This window comes from Tachyglossus aculeatus, unplaced genomic scaffold, assembly GCF_015852505.1.
Source record: "Tachyglossus aculeatus isolate mTacAcu1 unplaced genomic scaffold, mTacAcu1.pri scaffold_82_arrow_ctg1, whole genome shotgun sequence".
In the NCBI taxonomy this organism is placed as follows: domain Eukaryota; kingdom Metazoa; phylum Chordata; class Mammalia; order Monotremata; family Tachyglossidae; genus Tachyglossus; species Tachyglossus aculeatus.
This window is the reverse complement of record NW_024045094.1, coordinates 350,139-362,730: the sequence shown is the minus strand read 5'-3', so window position 1 is coordinate 362,730 and position 12,592 is coordinate 350,139. Positions and strand designations below refer to the sequence as shown.

At 47.4% G+C, this 12,592-nt stretch overlaps 2 non-coding genes and 1 pseudogene across 2 annotated transcripts; 2 read left to right on the top strand and 1 right to left on the bottom strand.

The window, feature by feature from the left end:
* Positions 1-3,262: 3,262 nt before the first annotated feature.
* The window catches only part of LOC119924111, a 43,386-nt pseudogene continuing 34,056 nt past the window's right edge, over positions 3,263-12,592 (bottom strand).
* On the top strand, positions 5,103-5,175 carry TRNAK-UUU. Its single transcript has one exon. It is a non-coding gene; the product is annotated as a tRNA-Lys (tRNA).
* Positions 6,071-6,208, top strand: LOC119924162. The gene has a single exon (XR_005449058.1). It is a non-coding gene; the product is annotated as a small nucleolar RNA SNORA7 (small nucleolar RNA).

Below are 12,592 nucleotides of genomic sequence, written 5' to 3'. Positions count from 1 at the left end.
GGGGGATGTTCTTTAGGGAGTCCCCCATCCCTAAAGATAAAGCAGCCACTGATCCGTGGGGAACTCCTGGAGGATCAACTCAGGTGGGACCTCGTGTCCCGGTCGATGCCTAAATCCTCTGCCTCTGAGGTCCCTGTGGTCCTGCGGAGATAAATGCACAGTCCATAAAGCTGCAGCAATGGTGCTGCACCCCAGGGTTCCCATGGAAACAACAGCATCTGCATCCCAACATCCCAACTGTTTCTAATATTACTGACAATCTACATCAACTGTGGGTGGTTTCAGCTTCATCTCATATACCACCTGAGACAGTAAGCTTCTCATTCAGTCAGTCAATTGTTCAATTTCATTTTCTGACACCTTATCATTTCAAAGCTTGAGAGAGCAAGAGATTCCTCTAAATACATCTTCTGATCTGCCCCCAGGCTGAGTTGGGTGGGGCAGGGGACTGAGGCTTTGAGAATGGGATGATGAGAAGGAGAAATTCCTGGCTTGAGAAAGAATAAGAAGCAAATGGTTCCTCCTGTTGTGATGACTTACTAACCTGGGTTCTGGAAATTGGAGTTCCAAACTGCTACCTTGCTGGTTTAATCTCTCATCCTATCCCGACTGGATTACTGCACCAGCCTCCTCTCTGATCTCCCATCCTCCTGTCTCTCCCTGGTTCAGCCTATACTTCATTCTGCTGCCCAGATTTTCTCAGTACAGAAACACTCTGGGCATGTCACTCTCGGCCTCAAAAATTTCCACTGGTTGCCTGTCAACCCACACATCATGCAAAAACCCTTCACTCCCAGCTTCAAGACTCTCCATCACCTCGCCCCCGCCTACATCACTTCCCTTCTCTCCTTCTACAGCCCAGCCTGCACCCTCCACTCCTCTGCCACTAACCTCCACTCTGTGCCTCGTTCTTGCCCATCCCGCCGTCGACCCCCGGCCCACGTTCTTCCCATGGCCTGGAATGCCCTCCCTCTGCCCATCCGCCAAGCTAGCTCTCTTCTTCCCTTCAAAGCCCTACTGAGAGCTCACCTCCTCCAGGAGGCCTTCCCAGACTGAGCCCCCTTTTTCTTCTCCTCGACCCCATCCCCCCCATCCTACTTCCTTCCCCTCCCCACAGCACCTGTATATATTTGTAAGGATTTATGACTCTATTCATTTTACTTGTACATATGTACTACTCTATTTATTTTGTTAATGATGTGCATATAGCTATAATTCCATTTATTCTGACAGTTTTGACACCTGTCTACATGTTTTGTTTTGTTGTCTGTCTACCCCTTCTAGACTGTGAGCCCGTTGTTGGGTAGGGACCGTCTCTATATGTTACTGACTTGTACTCCCCAAGTGCTTAGTCCAGTGCTCTGCACACAGTAAGCGCTCAATAAATACAATTGAATGCATGGAGATCCCTCAGTGATTGTCTCTATTGCTTTTCAAACACGATGATTATAATTATTTTTATTATTCGGTGTTAACAATTTCTGTGTCAAAGTCTGTGCCACGTGATGATAAATAATTCAATCGATCAATGGTATTTGTTGAGTGTTTACTGTGTGCATTACATTGTACTAAGCACTTTGAAGTGTACAATACAATGGAGTTGGTAGATCCAATCCGTGCCCACAATGAGTTTACAGCCCAAAGATTCATTCATTCATTCAATTGTATTTATTGAGTGCTTACTGTGTGCAGAGCACTGTACTAAGCGCTTGAGAAGTACAAGTTGGTGACATATAGAGACGGTCCCTACTCAACAACGGGGTCACAGTCTAGAAGGGGGAGACAGACAACAAAACAAAACATGTGGACAGGTATCACATCATCAGAATAAATAGAATTAAGGCTAAATGCACATCATTAACAAAATAAATAGAATAGTAAATATGTGCAAGTAAAATAGAGGAATATATCTGTACAAACATATATACAGGTGCTGTGGGGAGGAGAAGGAGGTAGGAAGATGAAATTACAGTCCAAAGAGACACGTTTCCTGTCCCACAGGGGCTCAGCATGTAAGAGGAACTAAGATCCCAGGAATGGTAAGACACCAACCCCAGGTCACACAGCCGGCCAGGGGCCGAGCTGGGATTAGAACTCAGGTCATGTGACACCCATTCACATGCCGTTGAGCCATGAGGCTTCCTAGAGAATGCCTTGCCACTCATGACCTAATCTTATCAGCCAACCTCCCGGACCTTGACAAATCCTGAATATCCAGACATGTTCTTTGGGACTCTGGGTCAGTGATATATGTGGATATGTCTAAGGGCAATTCCTCTTTTAAAGGGGTGGTAGGGGATTATTAGTACATGGACACAGACATTTTGTCCCAGAATGGATGCTGGGGGAATGTCCCCTTTAGGATCCTGCCCAGGACAGCCTTCAGGTCCCTGTACCTCAGGCTGCAGATAAGGGGGTTCACAGTGGGGAGCACCACGGTGTAGGACATGGAAACCAGCAGATCCAGAGCCGAGGGTGAGTCTGAAGGTGGTCTGAGATAGGCAAATGCTCCGGTAATGAGAAAAATGATGACAGTGAGATGGGGCAGGCAGGTGGAGAAGGCTTTGATTCGGCCCTCGGAAGACGGCATCCTCAGCACAGCTGAGAAGATGCGGACATAGGAGAAGATGATGAAAAGAAACCAGGTGTGCCATCTAAGACTATCACAATAGCCACACTCACATTTATGGCAATGTGGTCCTCAGAGCAGGAGATCTTCAGCATAGGGGGGACGTCACAGAAGAACTGCTGGACCGCATTGGACCCACAAAAGTTCAGGGAGAAGGTAGAAGCTGAAAGCCAGACTCCAAACAGATCCCCACTGAGTCATGATGCTGCTACTAAGCGCACACAGGTTGTTTTGTTCATGATGAGCTCATAACACAAGGGGGAGCAGATGGCGGCATAGTGGTCATGAGACACTGCAGTGAGGACAAATAGCTCTGAAGCACCAAAGAAGATCAGTAGGAAGAGCTGTGAGACACCACCCAGAAAGGAGATGGAGCTGTCACTGGTCAGGGAGCTGACAATGGATTTGAGTACCATTGCAGAAATGTAGCAGAGGTCTACGAAGGGCAGGTTTTTGAAAAGAAGAACATGGGGTTGTGGAGACACTGGCCGAGGGTGGTGACAGCAACAATGAGGAGATTCCCCAGAAGGGCCATTAGGTAGACAAGGAGGAACAGCGTGGCATGGAGCAGCTGCAGCTTCCGGATGTCAGAGAACCCCAGGAGGAGGAACTCAGTCACAGTGGAGACGTTGGTCATTTCTGGGAGTTGACGTTGACTCCCTGCAAAGGAAGAGAGACACTTCAATTTAGAAACGTTGGCTTTCCCTCTAAACCATAAGTTACTTGAGGGCAGGGAACATGTCTACCAACCATATCAAATTGTACTCAAGCAGTTAGTACAGTGCGCCACAGATGATAAATGCCTAGTAAATATGATTGATTGATAGCATCAATGAAGGAATCAACACAACTTCCCTTAGAACTAAATCAATCCATTGGATTTATTTATCACCTATAGCGTTCCATAGAATTAATATGTGCAGGGGTCTAGCATGTCTCGTCTTATGCTGTCAAGTCGTCTCCAACCCGTAGCGATTCCATGGACACATCTCTCCCAGCACAGCCCACCTCCATCTGCAAGCGTTCTGGTAGTGGATCCATAGAGGTTTCTTGGTAAAAATGGAGAAGTGGTTTACCATTGCCTTATTCCACCCAGTAAACCTGAGTCTCCACCCTCGACTCTCTCCCCTGCCACTGCTGCCCAGAACAGGTGCCTTTTGACTTGGAGCTGATTGCCTTCCTCTCACTAGCCACTGCCCCAGCTGTGAATGGAATGGGTATGCCTCTGCTGGATTCTCCCTCCCTTGGCCGAGACTGGTAGGGTACTGGAAACTCTCCACGTGTGATCCTGAGAGGGGCAGGGGTATTTACCCATCAAGTAATCTAGCAGAGTCATTTACTGAGCACTTACTGTTTGCAAAGCACTGTACTAAGCCCTTGGGAGAGTACAATCCTAAAGAGTTAGTAGACACATTCCCTGACAACCAGGAGCTTACAGTCTAGAGGGGGGACTAATATGACTGTCGATTGTATGGTGAATAAAAAGGGGCAACAGCAGAGAAACGGCAACAACAATAAAATATAGAATATAGTATGCGGCAAAGTGCATACTCCCAAGGCTTGCAAGTCTATGTTGCACAATACTGTATAGAATGTAACTAAACATAACTGACTGTGGTATGCTTCATAATTTATAACTGTATGTTGTGCTCTATGGGAAGATGGTGCTTAGACAGCTAGAGTCCTTCAAGGTTCTAGATTAGAGTGACAGATTTATAGCATGACAGAGAGATGGAAGGGGAGGAAGGTTTGCTTGAAGTCTACAGTGGAAATAAAGTAACTGTGTCTAAGTACAGAGGACAATTTGAGGAGACATCACTTGCCAGATTGCAACAGTGGCATGAGGGCTGGATGACCTCATCAACAGCCAAGATGGGACACGGGTAACATAGAGAACGGTTGGACATCCAGTGTTAATACTGGAGACCAATTGATATGAGGGTGGTGGTATTGTTGTGGGTTTATTCTCTAGTAGTTCTGGAGAGTGTATCCATGGATGTGCCTTTCTTGATGTGTGACAACAATAATCCTGCTTTGGGGAACTTCTGAGTGCCTCCTTGTTGTGGTTTTGTGGCGTGACCACCGGAGCTAATGTTCATATGATCCTTTCCCTTATGGTGCTTCCATTCTATTGTGGCAGGGCCTAGTGGAAAGATCCCAGGCCCGGGAGTCAGAGGATCTGATGTGTAATCCAGGCTCTGCCGCGTTCCTGCTGTGTCACCTTAGGCATGTAACTTTGCTCTACCTCAGTTCCCTCATCTGTAAAATGGGGATTCAATAATTCTCCATTCAACTTAGACCCTGAGCCCCACGGGAGATGGACACTGTGTCTGACTCGATTATCGTGCGCTGAACCCTGCCCTCAATATTTTGATCAGTCTACTGCAATATATTTATAAATACCACAATTATCATTATGAGTGGAGAAGACAGAAACTAAAATAAATTGCAGATAGGAGAAGGCCAGAGAGGAGCCCAGATAGCTCAGTCGGTAGAGCATCAGACTTTTAATCTGAGGGTCCAGGGTTCAAGTCCCTTTTCAGGTAGATAAGCTTTTTATCTGTCAAATGAGATTGAGACTGTGAGCCCCACATGGGTCAGGGAGTGTGTCCAATCTGATTTGCTTGTATCCACCCCGGCGCTTTGTACGTTGCCTGGTACTTAGGAAATACCATAATTATTCATTATTATTAAAGGTGTGGTATTTGTTAAACATTTACTCCGTACCATGCACTGTACTAAGTGCCAGGGTAGAGAAACTTTTTCTGGGTCAGATACAGTCCCTGTCCCACACCTGGGCTCAGAGTCTAAGACTGAGGGAGATCAGGGATTGCGTTCCCATTTTCCAGTTGAGGTAACTGAGGCCCAGAGAAGTGTAGTGACTGGCCCAAAGTCACATAGCTAGCAAGTGTGGCTCAGTGTAAAGAGCACGGGCTTGGGAGTCAGAGGTCATGGGTTCTAATTCCAGCTCTGCCACTTATCAGCTGAGTGACTTTGGGCCAGTCACTTCACTTCTCTGTGCCTCAGTTCCCTCATCTGTAGAAGGGAATTAAGACTGTGAGCCCCATGTGGGGAAACCTGTTTACCTTGTATCCCCCCCAGCACGTAGAACAGAGCCTGGCACATAGTAAGCACTTAACAAATGCCATTATTATTATTATTATTATCAAGAGATGCACATGATGGCTATGAACTGCTCTTGATGATTTTATAATACTTCGACAAAAAGACACCCTCATATGTAAACACACTTATCTTGGAGATATACGCAACCACACACACACACGGCCACTCAGGTACACACACACACACACACACACACACACACACACACGATTCAACTGACTGCAGTTACTTACACATAAACACACACAACCACACAAACCCACACCTATTTAGCCACTCATTTACTCATTTAACTATTTGCTAAAGCATCACTCCCCCGACTCAGAATCATACCTGGAGAGTTTCCAGTACTCTTCCAGTTTTGGCTATGGGAGGGAGAGTCAAGCAGAAGCAGAGCCATTCCATTCCTAGTTTGCGCAGTGGCTAGTGAGTGGAAGGCAAACTGTTACAACTCAAAACTCACTCAGGCTGGGCAGCAACGGCAAGGGAGAAAGTCGAGGGCGGAGACTCAGGTTTACTGCAGGGAAGAAGGCAATGGTGTACCACTTCTGTATTTTTACCAAGAAAACTCTATGGATAAATTTGAAGATGGAGAATGGGGTGTTCTGGGAGAGATGTGCCCATTGATAGGTCGGAGACGACTCGACAGTATAAGACAAGACAAAGCATCGCTAAGACAGCAACTCTCCTCTCTTCGAAACCTTTCACATGCCCCATGTATCTTTTCACATGAAACAAAAACACCTCACAATCAGCTTCCAGGCTTTCTACCATGTGAGACCCCCCACCCCACTCCCCCAGCCCCTGTCCATCTCCTCCATTCAGTTCCTCTTCTTTGTTCCCAAGCCAACCTTCAAGCTGTAACTCACTCTTGATTCTCCCATCTCCATCCCTTGACTCACTGTTCCCCTGGCCTGGGCCAGGAATTCTTTTCTTTTTTTTTTTTGGTACATGGTAAGAGCTTACTATTTACCCAGTGCTTACAACAGTGCTTTGCACATAGTAAGCGCTTCATAAATGCCATCCTTATTATTATTATTACCAGGCACTGTACTAGTCACTGGGGTGGAGACAAGTTAATCAGGTTGGACACAGTCCATATTCAGTCCATATGGGGCTCACGGTCTTAATCCCCATTTTACAGATGAGATAACTGAGGCACAGAGAATTGAAGTGACTTACCAAAGGGACTTCCCTCCTCCTTTCCATATCAGACAGACCACAGTTTTCCCCACATTCAGAGTCCTGCTAAATCTTACCACCCTTAACCAGCTTCCCCTAATTAATTTCCCAGCACCTTAACCCATATCATTCCTACAGGATACTCTGGCTTGAATGTGGTGACTTGCATCCTCTTTACACTCATCAACAAATGAATTCTCACTGCTGTAAGTATTTTTATTTTCATCTCCTTGTAGACAAGCAATGGGTCACTTGCTTTCAAACTTTGCCAACACCTAGTCCAATACACCGCTTCAAGTGGGTGCTCAATAAATACTTTTCTTAAAAAATGGTGTTTGCTAAGTGCTTTCTAGGTGCCAGGCAGTATACTAAGCACTGGGGAAGATACAAGAAAATTGGGTAGACTCAGTCCCTATCTCATCTAGGGCTCAGTCTCAATTCCCATTTTACAGATGGGGTATTCCGAGGCACAGAGAAGCAAAGTGCCTTGCCCAGCATCACCCAGCAGACAAGGGTCAGAGCCAGGATTAGCACCCAGGTCCCCGAGCCCATTTTTGGGTAGGGATTCTCTCTATCTGTTGCCAAATTGTGCTTTCCAAGGGCTTAGTACAGAGCTCTGCACATAGTAAGCGCTCAATCAATAAGATTGAATGAATGAATTAATAGCAGAGTCAGGATTTGAACTCAGGTCCCCTTACTGCTACCACTACTGTTTACCTCTCCCTGGGCTCAGACACACTTTTTACCTGGAAGGTGATGGGAGAAGATTCCCTTCTCCTCCTCCCCTCCAGCCCTCCGCCAGCCAAAGTTTGCTCACTGCCTTCCCTGCCCCACCTTGGATACACAAACAGCCGCCAACACAACAAATCTGACTGCGGTTCTCAGAGGAAAATGAAACAGACTGAAATCTGGTTGACTCCAATCAACTCCTTGCCACTAGCTTCAAGGCTTTTGACCGGTGTTCTCCTCTGTGTTTCCCTTCCCTCTTCACCAACTCCCCTCCAGCCCTTAGAAACAGATCTGCTCCCTGTGCCTCTCTAAGGACATTCCCTTCTCCAACACACGGCTTAGATCCTTCCTTCTGCCTGAATCTCCCTCTCCCTTCAAGCTTGCCCAGATTAATGTTTCCTCCCCATGCCGTATCAGCCCAGATGCCACCTCTGCATTTACACATTTGCAACTGCTCACAGCTCTTCCATACCGATAGATTCACATGACTATGTAAGCACTTATTAAGCTGTGCATCCACCTTTCCCTTCTTATTTCCCCCTAGCTGTAAATTCTTTTCGACCGGTCTAGCCCAGCAGACTGGTAAATCTAGGAGGGAAGGAAAGAATCTCTTACCTCCATTGCGTTCATCCGGCATTCCTGCACTGAGAAGTTGAAGATAGTGCTGTTGGTCTAGAACCAATCACATTCTCTCATTTCCTCCCTGTCATTTCCCACCGGAAACATTTTCTGACATCCAGGGCCCACTACTGGCTGAAGTGCCAACCCTGTGCTGAAGGGCCCCAGCCAGGCAAGCGGCTTCCATTTTAGCTGGATGGAGGTGGATGAGGAAGGGGAGATGAGTGATGGTTTGGGCCACTGCACTGTCAAATACTTACCCTCCTGAAAACCCATCTGCCCCTCTGGGGAGGTAGCTCTGCCCCAAAGGCCGACACTGGCCCCGTGCGTGAGCATTTCACCTGAATGGCTCCATCTCTTGCATCCCCATCATGGTCTTTGCCTCCTCCTCCCCCGGGTCACACTCACTGGGGCAGCATATCAGAGAGAGCCCCTGCTCTCTCTCCCTCCAGGCTCGTGTCTCCTCCAGTCTTCAGGACATCTCCATCTGGATGTCTGACTGCCATCTAAAACTCAGTATGTCCAAGACTGAACTCCTTATCTTCCCTCCCAAACCCTGACCTCTCCCTGACTTTCCCATCACTGTAGACAGCACTACCATCCTTCCCGTCTCACAAGCCCGCAAACTTGGTGTCATCCTCGACTCTGCTCTCTCATTCACCCCTCACATCCAATCCGTCACAAAATCTGCCGGTCTCAGCTCCGCAACATTGCCAAGATCCGCCCTTTCCTCTCCATCCATACCGCTACCCTGCTCGTTCAAGCTCTCATCCTATCCCGTCTGGACTACTGCATCAGCCTTCTCTTTGATCTCCCATCCTCGTGTCTCTCCCCACTTCAATCCATACTTCATGCTGCTGCCCGGATTGTCTTTGTCCAGAAACGCTCTGGGCATGTTACTCCCCTCCTCAAAAATCTCCAGTGGCTACCAATCAATCTGCGCATCAGGTGGAAACTCCTCACCCTAGGCTTCAAGGCTCTCCATCACCTCGCCCCCTCCTACCTCACCTCCTTTCTCTCCTTCTACGGCCCAGCCCGCACCATCCGCTCCTCTGCCGCTAATCTCCTCACCGTGCCTCGTTCTCGCCTGTCCCGCCATCGACCCCCAGCACACGTCATCCCCCGGGCGTGGAATGCCCTCCCTCTGCCCATCCGCCAAGCTAGCTCTCTTCCTCCCTTCAAGGCCCTACTGAGAGCTCACCTCCTCCAGGAGCCCTTCCTAGACTGAGCCTCTTCCTTCCTCTCCCTTCGTCCCCCTCTCCATCCCCCCATCTTACCTCCTTCCCTTCCCCACAGCACCTGTATATATGTATATATGTTTGTACATATTTATTACTCTATTTATTTATTTATTTATTTTACTTGTACATATCTATTCTATTGATTTTATTTTGTTAGTATGTTTGGTTTTGTTCTCTGTTTCCCCCTTTTAGACTGTGAACCCAGTGTTGGGTAGGGACTGTCTCTATATGTTGCCAACTTGTACTTCCCAAGAGCTTAGTACAGAGCTCTGCACACAGTAAGCGCTCAATAAATACGATTGATTGATTGATTGATTGAAAGAAGGGACAGCATGGCAACTTCAGCCCCTCTCTGATCTCCTATGGGCAGGGAGGTGATCTCCAGAGAGTACCCCATTCCCAAAGATGAAGCAGCCACTGTTCCGCAGGGAACCCCTGGAGGGCCAACTCAGGTGGGACCTCGTGTCCTGGCCAATGCCAAAAACCTCTGCCTGTGAGGTCCCTGAGGTCCTGTGGAGATAAATGCCCAGTCCCTAAAGCTAGAGAATGGTGCTGCACCCCGGGGTTCCCATGGAAACAACAGCATCTGCATCCCAACATCACAACTACTTCTAAAGTTACTGACAATCTACATCAACTGCGTGGTTTCAGCTTCATCTCATATACCACCTTGGACAATCAGTTTCTCATTCAATCCGTAAATTGATCGATTTCATTCTCTGACATGTTCTAATTTCAAAGCTCGAGAGAGCAAGAGATTCCTCTGATTCCATCCTCTGATCCTCCCCCAGGCTAAGTGGGTTGGGGCAGGGAACTGAGGTTTTGAGAATGGGATGATGGGAAGGAGAAATTCCTGGCTTGAGGAAGAATTATATGGAAATGGCTCCTCCTGTTGTGATGATTTACTCACCCCTGTTCTGGAAACTAGAGTTCCATCAGTGAATGCCCCTGTCTCCTCTCAAGATAAGACTTAATCTTATCAGCCAACCACTCTAACCTGGACAAATCCTGACTATCCAGACTTGTTCTTTGGGACTCTGGGTCAGTGGTATATATTGTTATGTCTAAGGGCAATTCCTCTTTTAAAGAGTGGTGGGGATTATTGGTACCTGGAAACAGACATTTTGTCCCAGGATGGATGCTGGGGGAAGAATGTCCCCTTTAGGATTCTGCCCAGGGCAGCCTTCAGCTCCCTGTTCCTCAGGCTGTAGATAAGGGGGTTCACAGTGGGGGGCACCACGGTGTAGGACATGGAAACCAGCAGAACCAGAGCCGAGGGCGAATCTGAAGGTGGTCTGAGATAGGCAAATGCTGTGGTATAGAGAAAAATGAGGATGACAGTGCGATGGGGCAGGCAGGTGGAGAAGGCTTTTGTTCGGCCCTCGGAGGATGGCATCCTCAGCACGGCTGGGAAGATGAAGACGTAGGAGAGGAAAGTGTAAGTGAAGCAGACAGCAGCGAAGAAGAACCCAGCAGCCACGTTCACATCAATGGTAATGTGGACTTCGGAGCAGGAGATCTTTAGCAGAGGGGGGACGTCACAGAAGATCTGCTGGACAGCATTGGACCCACAGAAGGTCAGGGAGAAGGTAGAAGCTGAAAGCAAGATTCCAACCAGAACCCCACTGAGCCATGACTCTGCTAGTATGCACACACAGGCTGTTTCATTCATGATGAGCTCATAGCGCAGCGGGGAGCAGATGGCGGCATAGCGGCCTTAAGACATTGCAGTGAGGAAAAAAAACTCTGAAGCAGCAAACGTGACCAGTAGGAAGAGCTGCGAGACACAACCCAGAAAGGAGATGGAGGTGTCACCGGTCCAGGAGTTGACAATGGATTGGGGTACTGTTGTAGAAATGTAGCAGAGGCTGGGGTACTGTTGTAGAAATGTAGCAGAGGCCTATGAAGGACAAGTTCTTGAGAAAGAAGTACATGGGGGTGTGGAGACGCTGGTCGAGGGTGGTGACAGCAATAATGAGGAGATTCCCCAGAAGGGCCATTAAGTAGACAAGGAGGATCAGCATGGCATAGACCAGCCGCAGCTCCCGGATGTCAGAGAACCTCAGGAGGAGGAATTGAGCCACGGTGGAGATGTTGGTCATTTCTGGGAGATGATGCTGATTCCCTGGAAAGGAAGAGGGGAACTTCAATTTAGAAACATTGGCATTCCCTCCAGACTGTACATCCTTTTGGGCTGGTAACACTTCTACAAATTATATCACATTGCACTCTATCAAGCACTTAGTACAGCGCTCTACACACTGTAAGTGATCAATAAATAGGATTGATTCCCATTTTAATAAATAAAGCAGTTGTATTCATTGATCACCTACGGAATTCAACAGTATTGATACATGTAGGGGTATGAAGACATCAATTAATAGCTCAAGGGTATTTACCGAATACTCCCTGTGTGCAGAGCACTGTATTAAGTGCTTGGGAGAGTTCAATCCAATGGAGTTGGCAGATATTTTCCTGCCCACCAGAAGGTAACAGTCTACTGGGTAGACTCTGCATACCATAAATTCTTAATGAATACAATGGATTGATAGCATCGATGAAGTAATCAACACTAATTCCTTTTGGAATTTGCCAGCATTTAGAACAGTGCTACATGCGTAGTGAGTGTTTAACAAATACCATCATCATTATTATTAAATCAACCTGTTGTATTTATTTGTCACTTGTAATGCTCAACAGTATTAAAATGTGCAGCGGTCTGACATGTCTTGACTTATGCTGTCGATTCGCCTCTGACCCATAGCGACTCCATGGATGCATCACTCCAAGAATGCCCCACCTTCATCTGCAAGCGTTATGGTACTGTATCCATGGAGTTTTCTTGGTAAAAATAGAGAGGTGCTTTACCATTGCCTTCTTCCACCCAGTAAACCTGAGTCTCCACTCTCAACTCTCTCCCCTGCCACTGCTGCCCAGAACAGGTGCATTTTGACTTGGAGCAGATTGCCTTCTACTCACTAGCCACTGCCCAAGCTAAGGTACAAATGAGGGAAATGAATCCGATTGAGGTTTGGTTGACTCCAATCAACTCCTTGCCATTAGCTTC